Source organism: Durio zibethinus, chromosome 26 (genome assembly GCF_047325235.1).
Source record: "Durio zibethinus cultivar Kanyao isolate XHJ-2024 chromosome 26, ASM4732523v1, whole genome shotgun sequence".
NCBI classification, from domain to species: Eukaryota; Viridiplantae; Streptophyta; class Magnoliopsida; order Malvales; family Malvaceae; genus Durio; species Durio zibethinus.
Genome location: NC_143187.1, coordinates 19,221,436 through 19,234,291, shown reverse-complemented (window position 1 = coordinate 19,234,291; position 12,856 = coordinate 19,221,436). Strand labels below are relative to the sequence as shown.

At 26.9% G+C, this 12,856-nt stretch overlaps 1 pseudogene; it reads right to left on the bottom strand.

Annotated features, from left to right (window-relative positions):
- Nucleotides 1-8,949: 8,949 nt before the first annotated feature.
- Nucleotides 8,950-11,050, bottom strand: LOC111274336 (glutamate--tRNA ligase, chloroplastic/mitochondrial-like; annotated as a pseudogene).
- Nucleotides 11,051-12,856: the final 1,806 nt, after the last annotated feature.

Here is a 12,856-nt window from a genome sequence, read left to right as displayed (position 1 = left end):
AAAAATGCATCATATTTGCTATTTTTATTAAAATGATAAAAAATAAAATAAAATCCTAATATAACAAAAGAAATCATTATTCCAAAAAAATTAAAAAATGAAGAGTATTTCCTATAAGCCTTTTTGTATCCTTTCCAAAATTATATCCCCAGGTAATTAGCTAAAGGGCCATTGCGGACATTCAACTCTTTTTATTCTTTGAAACTCATTGAGTTTGCTTGGATCAAACTTTACATCTTATACTTGAAAGCAAAGCAGGTTTTTATAAAGTGACCCACATTCTCATTATGGTAATCACATGTGGCATTGACATTGTACCATTTAGGATATAGTGGCTTTAATGGTTTCAAAAAAACTAGAGATACTAGGACATTCTTAACCAATTTTAAGAATTATTCAGATAGGTCATGGGAATAGGATCACTGTAAGCTCTCTCTTGGTTGCCTTTTTATCTTCTTAAATCATTCGCTTGATTGTTAGGCCTTGAAGCTGGTGTAGTAATAAGTCTAGGCCTATATGCAGGTGCTTGAAAGGTTGGTTGATAAAGACTTGGGGGATGTTATTCATGGTTAAGTAATGAAGTTGGTAAGGGACTTGTGTAATATTATTAATTGTATGGTAGTAAGCTAGATGAATAGATGGTGGATGTGGAGCATAACTTTTGAATTGTTGCCCCTCAAAACTCACAACTTGATAATCAACTTTTTTTTTTACGTCCCATATTTTTTGATATTGCTAGCCTCTCTTTCTTCAAGCTTACCACTCTTGATGGCATTTTCAATAATCTCCCATAAGATCACCATACTAGTAAAGTTCTTTATTGCATTCTATCATCTTCTCATAATAGGGTGATTTTAAGGTGCTACCAAATAGTACTATAGTTTTTTTCTCAATTAGAGAAGGTTAAACTTGAGTAGCCATATCCCTCCACCATTGGGCATACTCTTTGAAAGATTATATTACTTTCCTCTCTGTGCTTTGTAAAGAAAGGTGATCAAGAGCCAAGTAAATTGTTATGATGAAGTGACTTTAATAGACTGAACCTGATGTAAGCCATAATTAAGAGGGTACAAAAGGTTAACAACATCTTGCAATGGATGGTCTTTAAGTCTAGCATCTTCTTTTATAGTATTTTTTTTATTCAACTTGCCTAATGTTTCAAGGATTTTTTCAACTCCTTTTTAATTTCCTCTTGAGCCCTCTCTAACTTCTCAACGCTACTTGCATTGTCTTACTCTATTCTTCTGGCTTGGGCTCGAGTGTTATACTTGGGATAAGCTGGTTGAACTATCTTTAAACTTTGATTTACCATAATTAGGGTACATATTTAGAATGATGTTCATGAAATCGTCCAATTATACATGAGAATGAATTTAATAATGCATGAATGTAATAAATAGAATTTACCACATGCCAATTGTTGACAAAAAAAACCATTATTGAATTAAAAGTTATTTTTAACCAAATTCAATATTACATCCATGAAAAGTCAAGAATTTATTAAGGAAAGAATCTTTAATTTATCGATACTAGCTTTGCACTTCATTAAGTAAATCTAACAGTTCTTGGCCATGTACTCCCACTGGTGGCACTTTTATTTTCCATTCTTCAACCTTTTTTGCCATACCCTTGGTTTTATAAGCAGCTATAATGATTTGATCAAGTAGGGATTCCAACTGATTGTGCTTTCTCATATAGGCCTCATTTATTTACTCACATTCTTCATTCATAGCCCCCATTTATTTTTCAATTTCAACCACCACTCCTTCAGTATTTAGATGTGCCTTTGTGTTTTAGAGAATGCCTCATCTTTTTCTTGTGGCTTTGCTTGTAACTACCCATTTTTTTTCAAAAGTTGAGCTAGTTCTTGATTGGTAGATGATTGTATTGTGTTTAGGTTAGCAAACAGACTTTTTCATTCTTTTTTTTTTTGTTTGAATGCTTGAACTTTCCCTTTTTAGTCTTTTTTTTGCAAACTTCAACTTTTTAGACTCTTTTTTTAGGCTAGTAAAAGAATCTGCTAAGTTTTCCATGATATAACTAGGATTCTTTTTGTTAAAATTATTTTATAGCAATTATTCCTTATGATAAACTTAATTATATGAATGTACGTAAAATAAAATAAAAGGGTTGGTAAACATATAATATATACATAAAACAACATAAAGAGTTAGTATTCAAATAATATATACAAAAAAATAATAAATTTACAAGCAAAATAAATATCTCATCATATGTCCTAATTAGGATTTTCCAACATAAGGGAATGCATGGCTTTAACTTAGGTTCGAACCCTTAGGGTTTATTTATATGTCAGGTTCAAAGGTTTGACAGTCTAAGGGTTCTCAATTTTTTTCTTACATCATTGTCCATTAAAGACTAATAAGGCATCCTAATCTTCACCCATTATAGGCTACAAACGTAAAAGGTTCAATTTGAGTGGGAGTGTTTCACTAGCCTATATGAAAACATGAAATCTCATGAAGGTGTAGGTACTTTACTCCCTTTTAAGGGATGGAACTCAGGTGTGGAGCTCATGTTATACATGTGCTAATGAATGACATATATGAAAATAAATAAATAAAATACAAACAAGGAGAAAAATTCTTAAATTTATTAGGCTAGGTTTGGATAACAAGAAATCATTTACTGGTTTGACTCTCTATCTCCCTAGTGGAGTCGCCAAACTATTATAGCGTATAGATTCGTGATCCTATCGCTAGACATAAACTTTAGGAATCGTTACCAATCTTTTTTTTTTTTTAGGTGTGATTGGTAACCTAATTGAATCTATCTTATTTTAAAGAGGAGTTTCAAACTTGATTTGAATATCTTTAAAAGGTATATTCTAGTATATGAAATCAAATTTTAGGTTCAATAATGCATTTACTCATAAAGAATGTTATAACACCCTCACAACGCCTATTTAAAAGATGGTACAAGTTTGATTTCAAGTTATCCAAGCATTAGAACATTTTTATAATTTACCAAACAATTTAATTATTAAAAATTAATCTTAAAATTACTCAAATAGTTTGGTAGCAATTTAAAATAATTTTTTCATCTTAGTAGTATTCACGGAGACTAATGTCCCATTCTGAACAGGCTTTTTTGTTGGATTCATTTAATTTTTGTGAAAAAAACTTTTATTTGTGATAACCAATCAAAATCTAATTTTTATAAAGAAAGAATTTATTTTTAGAAATATCTTTCAATTTATTGGTAAGATTTCTGTCAAGAATTATTCTTCAATATATTGGTAGGATTTAAAAAATATATTTTTTTTAAAAAAAAATTCATTAAGTCATTCAATAGTTTGGTAAAATGAATTCAATATTTAGATCTTACAATAGTTTGGTAGGATTGAAATTTTTTGTGAAAACCCCATTTTTTAATTAAAAAAATCAATTAAAAAAAACAAAAATTATCATGCAAATCATATCATGCAATAATATAATATATCATACAATAAAATATAATCATGCAATTATGCAAAATATATTTAATAAATCACATAATAAATATAAAAACACACATTTAGATATTAAAAAACACCATGCAAAAATATTAAACTCATTGCTAAAATAAGTACTAAAAAATAAATTCATTAAAATATCATAAAAAAATAAAATATTTTTTCTTTTTCTTTTGTCACTACATTAATTCAAATAACCATTTAAAATAATAACTATTAAAATATAAATATAAATATAAATATAAATATTATATATAATATATATATAATATATAAAAAAAGAGAAATAAAATAAAAAAATCAAAGCAAAAAATAAACAAAAAAAGAAAAGAAAAAAACTTGCGAAATGCGTGGATTATAGACGGGTCAGCATGCAAATCACATGTAGGTCAACTTGTGAATCCTAGGGTGATAAAACCTCATCGTATGGTATTTGATATAAAATGTAAAATTTCAACCCCTTTACCCCAAAATTTGCTTTTACTTTCTCTCTCTAAAATCAGTCTTTTGTCCTTTTTTTAGATTCCATTAGAAAATCAAGAACATTGATCAAAATCCCATATTTCAGCATCAAGAAATTCAATCGGCCATTGGAAAGTTAAAACTTTCCTAGAAACTACCATAGAATCCAACCATAGCAATCCTTTCGGCCGTCATGTTTTTGGCCAAAAATTCAGACATTTAACTCAAAAATTCAATAAATACCCAAAAATTATAATCCAACCAAAAAAAATTCAACAATCCCACTAAATCCCAAAAATAAAAAAGAAACAAAAAAATCCCAAAAACAAAACCTAGAAATCACTCCTTAAATTTTGAAAACGATTTAAGAACTCTAAAGTCCTATTAACTTTCATAAACCCTTAGAAAACTAAAATCCCCAAAATTCACCAAAAATCCATAAATCAAATAAACCCAAAATTTCCTAAGAAAGAACTTGAATCGAAATCAATCAAAACCCAGAATGAAAACTAGATTCCAAAGAAAACCTCAGAAAACTCAAACTTAAAACAATTCCCAAAAGTACTAAAAATATCAACCCAAATCCCCCAACTCAGAATCAAAAACCCAAAATCTTTTTAACATTCAAATTTCTTACTGTGATTGCTTGTTATTTGCTAAAAATTCTTTGTACGATTTTCTTGCATATCCCCTCTATATGCATTCTATTCATTTATAAAGATTGAATCCCTTTCATTCTGGAAAATAAAACAATTCAACCAAAATTTTGGTTTGATTTGATTTTCTAAAAATTAATTCTATGATTTTATTTCTTCCCTTTTTCAATGATTGTAGGAATCAAAAATTAAATTTAAAGACTGAATCAAAGATTTTCTTGTAAAATTCCTGTTTTATTTTCATTTAATTTTTTTTTTTTTTTATTTTTTTTAACTTTTGACTGTTTTTGTTACTTTTGATTTTTTGAAAAAAAATAAAATTAACAATACAATCAAATTAAATCAAATAAAAATAAAAATTTTTCTTATTAGGCCAAAGCTATCCAATCGGGCCTAATTTACTGTTAAAGGTCCGTTTCAATTTCGGAGAAACTCTCGGACAAAATGGGATAGCTATACTTGGATTTAAACTTGTAGGTTGGCAATGCATTTATAGATTCCATTATGGCTCCTCTAGTTTGCAAAAAAATCCTTTTGAAAATCAAGGACAGAAATTATGTAGGTTAAGCGGCAACAAATATTTTATAAATATATAAAAGCTAATGGGTTTGGCAAAAATAAAAATTATCTAATGTAGATAGCTTATATTATTGACATGTGAACAATCTTGAAAATTTTTCATATTTACGGTATTTAATTATTTTGATTTGATTTCATATAAATTTTATTTATTTAGAAGATTTATTTTGACTAAATTAAGTATATTTATTATCTCATAAAAATCAAATATTCTTACCTTTTGTAAATATATATTTCAAATCAATTATTTTAAATCATTTTCAAAAAATTCAATTATTAATTTTAAGCATCAAACATGAACGTAATAAATAAGAAATATGCTTTGAAAGTATTAACTAACCATAATTTTAGTTTTAATTAAGAAAGAATTTATGCATTTATTAATCTAAATGAATATATAAGCCAAATATATAATGCTAGAAATTCAAACATAAAATAAAAAGCCTAATTAATTGCAAACATACATATATTTTTTATATTTATTTCTATTTGCAATCACACATATTTTCAGGCATAATTTACTCTTTAATAAAAACTTTTCAAAATGTTAAACATAGACTTTCCCATGTAAACAAGATTATTACACTAAAATAGAAGTAGTCAAAGTATGCATTAATTTAAAATAAATTATTTTAAATCACCTCTTATAATTTTATAAAAAAAAATCAATTATTTTATGAAAGAAGATCAACAACTATTCTTAATTTAAATGATATATTTCCATGATATGTTCCAAAAATAGATTTTCTATTTACATTTAACTAATTTCCATGATATGTTCCTAAAATAAAAATCATTAATCGAAAGCCGACCAATTAATTTTCTCTTTAATTAACCTTTTAAAACTAATTTACATTGCCTTCTATTTTCTTTTTAAATTTAAATTTAAAAATAAATTTTGCCATCACATCTAATATATAAGCCTTTTTTTTAATCATCATGAAAAATTCAAATTTTAAAATTGAATTTTATAAAAGGGAACTTATTTAATTTTTAATTTTTTTAAATTGAATATTGAATTAATTCAAAATTATTTTTCCCTTTTTATCATAACTCATTAATTACTATCATTGAATTCTATTATTACTTTCTCTCTTATTCAATATTATAAATATTAAGTTCTTTATAAAATGATTCCATTACATTATTTTAACATTTGCATTGTTTATAAGTATCACTTGATAGATTATAACTTTCACTTTTTTTTTCTTTTTCAACGTCAGTTTATTAGCTTTCTTTTGTATTCTTTGACATTTATAGATTTGCGGGTGGTGAATGAACATTGTCAATACCAAGTATTTTGATTATCTACTTTGTTAATACCAAGTATTTTGAATATCTACATCTAATATGCACCTATCATCTGTTATTAAGCTTCATTTGTTATATTTTTAATCACTTTTTTATCTACTAATCTCTTATAAATTGACTTAATTTTTATTATGTCTTTGTAATTCTTTTTCTCTTCTTGCTATGCATTTTATGGAATAGAATATTTGTGTATTTTATTTGTTAATTACAGTTCAAAATGTACAGATTCATCTTCTCCTAAGTCGTACTGTTCAATTGATGGTTTAATTTTCTAAAGGCAAAGATGTGAAAAAAATAGATTTTGGAGCCCTGAATGGTATTATGTATATGGGTTTGTGGATTTCTTGCATCAATAAAAAGATTAATGTAATAGTATTTGAAATTTTCCCCCTAGTAGGATTTTCAATCATGGAAACTAGGTTAATACACAAAAATTTTATGATTAGAATTGTCATGTACATGCAAGATAAAAGCATTATAAGTACCATCGTAAGAATGGTATAATAATTTCTATGAGTGTAATTGTTTAACCTTTTTTTTTTTTTTTTTACATTTTTGTGTCCCATTCTCTTACTAAATTTTTTAATAAGTTATTTTTGACATTTTCCTCTATTTTTATGTGATATTGTTTATTGATCCCATGATTTTACTATTATTGTTTTATTTTTTATTGATATTATTTTATTTTTGCTATAAAATATAATAATGGTATAATAATGGTATCATGGTATTTATATAATCTTATTTGTTAAATAAAAAACTTATAATTATTAAATTATCATATAGTATTTATGTTTTATAGAAAAAAATCCCAGATCTTATAGTTGTTATTTTCTTTTACAAATCAAATAAAAGTAAAATAAATAAGGTTGAAATCCTACTTTTCTCATAATATCTAGAGGTGTAAACAAACAGAGTTTTTGACAAATTGTTCGTGAATATGTTAAGTTTCTGTTCGTTTATATTCGTTTATTAAGTTTAATAAATGATCTTGAATAACATTTTTATATTTGATTATTAGATAAACTGAACACGAACAGAGGTCTGTTTAGTTTATTTATGTTCATGAACAAGCTTGTTTAATGTTCGTTTAAAACTCGTTCATTTATTATTCATTATTTGTTCATTTATAATAATACTAATAAAATTATAGTTTTATCGTTTACCCTAATTATATTTTCAGGTTTGTTTATGTTTGTTTAGAGTTTGTCTGTTTAAATTTGTTTGGTTATGGTTTGTTTACTATTCAAGAATATGTTCATTTATATATGTTAATGAACATATTCATTTAATATTCATGAATGAGCGCTTTTAATTTAATTAAATAAACACGAATCAAACACGAACAACATATTATTTAAATAAACGAACATAGCAATTTTTTTAATGAATACAAACCGAACGTGAACACCTTTAAAAATAAACAAATAAATACAAACATACATTTGTTCATTCATGTTTGGTTCATTTACAACCCTAATAATATCTTATTTGATAAATAATTTCATTCCACTTGCTATAGGGATTAAACTTTAATTTTTTGTCATTATATATGCAAATAGAGTAATTAGTGTACAAGAGAAAATTGTTATTGATATATTTCATGTTATTTAATAATTTTTTTTTTAAAATGTAGGGCTTAGGTATTTCCTATTGCCATACAAGATTTGGTATTTGCATTTAATAAGCAATCAATCCTTTAGCAAATTGACAATATATATAAAGTTTTTATAATTTCATAGTATAATGTTATTGTATCAAATGGCTTACTTTTACATTTTACATTTTTAACTTTCTTCTATATTAAGATAAAGAATTACATGATTTTAATTGAGATTTTTATTATAGTTACCAGTTTGACTATGTGATTATTTGTTATACTATCAACATCCAAAATTTAAACTCTAGTCTCACAAGCACATATATAATGAATTATGATAATAGATTTTCTTTTCTTTTGAACTTGATTTAAATAGGTTATCATGAGTAATAACAAATTATTTGAAAAGTTCATGTAATCATTTACGAGAATCAATTTTTTCTTTTAATTTTTTCTTAGAAAAGTCAAAAGAAACATTTTTTATAAATCAAATTTGCTAAAATATTTTTGAAAGATATTATTGAAATTGCACCAAAATATATCTACATTACTCTTATAATCCTAACATATAAATTTATTGTTTTCTTAAATAAAATTAACTTATGTTTAACTAGAATAAACATAAATAATGTAAAATTGATGAAGAACTTTGAGTTAATGCAAATTTCGGCTTACTTTTTCTTAAGCAATAATATTGTTCAAATATTACATTCATATTAAAAAATCACTAAATTAAATTAAACAAATAAATCAATATAACTCAATACAAAATCACTAGACAAATCCAATATAAAGTTTGATCAAATTCACATATGATAAGATTTGAACTTTGAATCTTAAGATTTCAAGACTTCTTTTTCTTACCACTAATTAAGAAAATGCCTCATCCACAAAAGTTTTGTTTTCTCAAATAAGTAAATTGTACACATATATATTTATATACATATATTTTATATTATTTTATTAAAAATATTTATTTATGTGTATAATTATATATATAAGTATAAATATAAATAATTCATGCATTGCATAGATCGTAAACTAGTTGTTGCACATAATATGAATGGCATGGCATATCCAATACAACTAAATGTAAGGACCACTACAGCATGCTATATTAATAATACGGCACCATTTTTGTTAACATGACCAATTGAGAACTTTTCAACTGTGAATTGCATAAAAAATATTAAAGTGTGAAAATGTATAATAACAATAATACAGATATTATTTGCCTAACTTGATCATAGGACTTAGAAGCATAGAAGCATGTACATCAGAGCAGGTCAAAGGAAAAACTAACCAAGTTGCTTAATTGTGAAAAACCCATTTTCAGTTCCATCACCCCAACCTAAAAGTGCCAATTAATCCGCCATTGCTTGAGGTAGATACCCTGTCTCTCTAAAATGGAACAGGTAATTGTTAAATATGGAGAATTTTAATCCTTAATTTAAAAGATACACTTGTAGAACCCAATGAAATCAAAGTGAAAACATTTAATTTGCAATATTTGCCGCGAAAAAAAAAAGTAGAATGAAGATAATTACTTACCTGACCAACTGAAGTTGCACCATGATGTTTTGACAGTTTACTTCTATCAGGTATAAAAAAAAAAAAAAAAAGGGCAAAGAAAGGCACTGGGAATCCAAGAGCCTATGCAAAATATTGTTTAAATGCCATATAGTTAAAAGAAATCAGAAACTCCAAAAGCCACAAAACATTGAAAAAAGAATTGATGCTTTTTAAGATTACCTTGTATATTAAGGCTTGCCTTAGAGTATTAGGTAAATGCTCTTCTACTCTGAAATGCCAGTTTACAGAGAGCGTGAGGATAGAGGACCAAAAAGATCATAAATAAAACCGATATTAGATTTAGTAAAATGGTAAAATAATTAGACTTTTCTAATTATGTTATAACATGTGAAATAGCCATGGTAGCATCATCAACTGTAACACAAAAGTTGTAAACAAGTATTATATAATCTGTTGTAAAAGGACCACTGAAATTTAAATATAATGGTACTGTTAAGCAAAAAAAAAAAAAAAAACCTTAAATTACAGACAACAAATTGCAGTTTACTGGGCACAAGGCTATTAAGGAAGAAATAGTGCAAAAAATGGAACTTAGTTCACCTCTAAGGTCATTAATTTTCAAGTTCCTTTCCTTTGGAACACGAAACCAATATGTATAAGGGATTCCCTTCGCTACTCTTCTTGTACTCCTTCATCTGTTGTAGTGGCCCACTTCCCAGAGTATACAAGAGGAAGTTTCTTTAGCTATGCAATCTCCTTCATCATTTCAAGTTCCTGTAGAGGGTTAAGAATGAACTTATAATGGAGTGCTTTAGGTTATGTTTTTTGAAACACAAAAATTTGCATATTTGTCTCAACAAAAATAGTTTCCAATCCAATTTCCAGAGACAATCAGCTGAAATCAAAAAGTAATTCAATTCAAGTCCCTTCCTTTTCATAATGTTTAGTTGAAATGAACTACCTTACTGGAACAAAAACAACGATAAACATGATCAGATTCTAAGATCTTCTTAGCATATTGCTTGTACATAGAATTCCTTTTGGATTGTTGATAAGGACCATAGTCCCGACCCACACTAGGCCTGCATAGCAACAGACAAAATCTATTAATTCTAAAAGTGACAAATAGAATGGTACATGTAAAATTGTAGTAATACATTTCAAGCCAAACTAACTGATATAGGAAGATGATGATAAAAGAGGACAAACAATACCTTCGTCCCAGTCAAGACCGAGCCAAGCTAAATCTCGAAGCACTGCCTCCTCTAATTCCCACATCAACCTCTCAGAGTCTGTATCCTCGATTCCTAGCCTAAATTTTCCTCCTTTCGATCTTAAGAAGAACAAAGAGCAGAAAAGAATATACAGTTCACAAACTGTAATGAAATCGTAAATCTTAGTTAAAATAGAGCAATAGATATCGTTAGTCCCCATTGTGCCTGTACAATTTAGGAGCATCACAAGGAGATGCGTGAGCTCCAAATATTTTGTAAAATATTAGTAATATTTAATTTATTTCATAATAAAATATAATTAAATTAAATATATATTTATTAATAGGTTAATTAGTTTTTATAGTATAAATTATATGAAAAAATTTTGAATTAGAAAATAAAACAAATCTATTAAAATCAAAAGATTATATTATACATAAATTAAAAAATTAAAAAAATCACACAAATTATTTTTGAATTTATTATTATGAATATTAATTTGAAAATGTAAAAATTTATAATATAAAATAATTATAATTAATTTTGAAATAAATAAAATTTTAATTCACGTATTAAATGCATAATATTGATCATTATTAGTTTTATAGATCACCTCACCTTAATAATAAAAATGTTTTACCCATTTAAATAAAAATTAGATTAACTTTCAAGATAATGAATTATGACTCTCAATAATCTAATATAATCGTGACATAAAATTATTAAATGGTTATCAAATATGATAATCTAATCATCATAGGATTATCACTATTTTTTGATCAATTACAACATACCGAATATTATCTTAATAAAAGATTTTCAATAAAAAATGTTAAAAATTTTAAGCACCTAAAAGCTACTTAATGTATTAAGTCACTTTTATTTACGGAAAAATGTTAACTAATTGCATTAATTTCATATTCATTCCTTTTTAATAATTTATTATTTACTTTTTAACTTGTACCAACTAAAAATAATTGCAAAATCATGTCTTGTTTTTTTAAAAAAAGATTAATAAAAATTTTACTTACATTTAATTTTCAATAGCATGTAAAACAACTTTTATATAATAAATTTGGTATTTAAATGATCAGAAATAAAATTTCAATACTTAATTTTCATAATTGAATTTGTTTAATTTATCAAACAACACCTTATATTAGATTAATTTATTAAAAAAATTAGTACTTATAAAGATACATTGAAATCAGCAAAATGCAAATGAGCTCGAATCCTCCTTCTTCTCCCTCCCCTTGCCCCTACACTGAAGAAGTTGCAGAACTTCTCCGGAGCACAAAAAAGGTCAAGGGTAACCATACCACATGTACTGAAGAGACTTCCACTCCTCGCCTGGTTCTTGCCTACAAGGACTCTCTGTTGGGGCCCAGCTATGGAGCTTTTCACCAACCTTCATATCAAACTGACAGTGATGGTATGGAGACAGACATTGAAGATGATACCCAGGATCAGATTCCCCAAGACATTACTGCTGACATCAACATCACTCTTACAAAAGCAGAAAAGCAGCGCATCCAGTCAAAATGGGCAAAATCACTCATTGTCAAGGTCTTTGGGAAAACGGTGGGCTTTCAATATCTTGTCCACAAGCTCAGTCAGCTCTGGAGGTTGCAGGATAAATTCTACACCATTGACCTTGGAGGTGACTACTTCCTTATAAAATTCCTTAATCCTGAAGATAATGAAACGGTCATTAAAGGTGGCCCATGGTTTATTCGAGGTCGCTTTCTCGTGGTAAGGCGCTGGGAACCTAACTTTAGAGCCTCGAAAGCTCCCTTTTGTCGGTTGCTGTTTCGCCTTTCAGAACTACTTATAGAATACTACGACTCAGACATGCTAAGGAAGATTGGTAAAAGAATAGGCATCCTCCTTCGTGTTGACAACCACACGTTAGCTAGCGAAAGAGGAAGATATGCCAGGTTGTGCGTCCAGGTAAACCTTGTGAATCCTCTCCTAAAGTTTATTACAGTTGAAGGTCATAAACAGGTGATCATATATGAGGGTCTAG